At 44.4% G+C, this 1,801-nt stretch overlaps 1 pseudogene; it reads left to right on the top strand.

The window, feature by feature from the left end:
- The first annotated feature begins 1,285 nt into the window (after nucleotides 1-1,285).
- On the top strand, nucleotides 1,286-1,431 carry LOC129476640 (uncharacterized; annotated as a pseudogene).
- The last annotated feature ends 370 nt before the right edge of the window (nucleotides 1,432-1,801 follow it).

A 1,801-nucleotide genomic window follows, 5' to 3' on the forward strand; every position in this document is an offset into this window, starting at 1 on the left:
ACCAGGCCCTGCCATGAGTATAATTTATAAACAAATAAATATGCATGCATTAGGAGTGAGCTCAGGATATTTTTTAATTGAGAAGTTCTACTAGAAGCAGAGTTGAGGCAAGAACCTGGATGCAGGAATTTCATCTCGATGGTAATCCTAGAAAGAAGAGTGAAGAGACAAGGAGTATGAGACAGGAGAGACGGAAAAGTCACGGCATTGTTGAGCTGATTACCTCTGTGTGCAACTGAGGCTTAGTGCTACTAGGGACCAGCTGAAGAACTACCAAATGTGCCTGGGAAATGTCCTTTCAAAAGATGGAAATCTGGGGCATTTATCTCTTGACCGCCAGCCCTCATTGGTGGAGGGCTGCCCCCAGAAGTGTTAACCCTGCCCCCCCGCCACACACACACACACACACTTCTGATGTGCCCTGTGAGGATTAAGTTCCTGAAAGCAGGCGGAAGCGGCTGACACTGGGGTAAGACTCTGTCTACGTGTGTGGAAACTATCTGCCGCAAGGGATGTGGCATGGAACACTAAAAACATTTGCTGCAAGGACTATGTTAAAACAAAAGTTTGGAGATCCCTAGTTTGTTGAATAAATGAAGCTATCGTCTTCCTCCACTCTTTAAAGGCAGCACATCCACACAAACGTCAATTATGAGGTGATCACACTAATTATTACGTACTATTTATGCATATTTATTTTTCCACTGTCCTGAGAGTAGGATTTTTTTTTGTTTTTTGTTTTTGTTTGTTTTTTGTTTTTGTTTTTGAGACGGAGTCTCGCTCTGTCTCCCAGCCTGGAGTGCAGTGGCTTGATCTCGGCTCACTGCAAGCTCCGCCTCCCAGGTTCACGCCGTTCTCCTGTCTCAGCCTCCCGAGTAGCTGGACTACAGGCGCCCGCCACCACGCCCAGCTAATTTTTTGTATTTTTAGTAGAGACAGGGTTTCACCGTGTTAGCCAGGATGATCTCCGTCTCCTGATCTCGTGATCCGCCCGCCTCGGCCTCCCAAAGTGCTGGGATTACAGGCGTGAGCCACCGTGCCCGGCCTTTTTTTTAAACTTTTATTTTAGGTTCAGGGGTACATGTGCAGGTTTGTTATATAGGTAAACTGTGTGTTACAGGGTTTAGTGTACAGATTATCTCGTCACCTAGGTAATAAGCATAGTACCTGACAGGTGGTTTTTCTGATCCTCTCCCTCCTCCCACCCTCCACCCCCGAGTGGGCCCCAGTGTCTGTTGTTCCCCTCTTTGTGTTCGTGTGTTCTTCTTGTTTAGCTCCCACTTATATCGCTTCTCGGCCTTTTGGCTAAGATCAAGTGTAGCTCCCACTTATGAGAACATGTAGTATTTGGTTTTCTGTTCTTGCGTTAGTTTGCTCAGGATATCAGGATGTTCTGACATCAGACTGAGTTAGGCAAATATCCCAGGTAGTTCACTTTCTGGATTCTCTATTTCTGGCTATATGACTCTGAGCAAGTTATTTTATTTTTCTCAGCCTCAGTTTCACCATCTGTTTACTAGGAACAGTAATGCCTACCTCAAGGCATTGAGATAGGTTTAAAGTTAGGATTAAAATAAGATTATACATATATAAAGTGCCTGGCACAAAAACACCAGCTAATAAATACGGTGTTTTTGGTGGTTTGTTTTTTTTTTCATCCTTTGCCTCTCCTACACCTGGACACAGAAGATGTATAGCTTGAGGGTTAAAGTGCAAATCTTAAAGCAGAAAGAGGGGTTCAGAATCAGACTCTACCATCAGTTTCAGAACCTTAAGCAAGATCCTTCAAGTCTTGTTGAGA

This window comes from Symphalangus syndactylus, chromosome X, assembly GCF_028878055.3.
Source record: "Symphalangus syndactylus isolate Jambi chromosome X, NHGRI_mSymSyn1-v2.1_pri, whole genome shotgun sequence".
Classification (NCBI taxonomy): Eukaryota; Metazoa; Chordata; class Mammalia; order Primates; family Hylobatidae; genus Symphalangus; species Symphalangus syndactylus.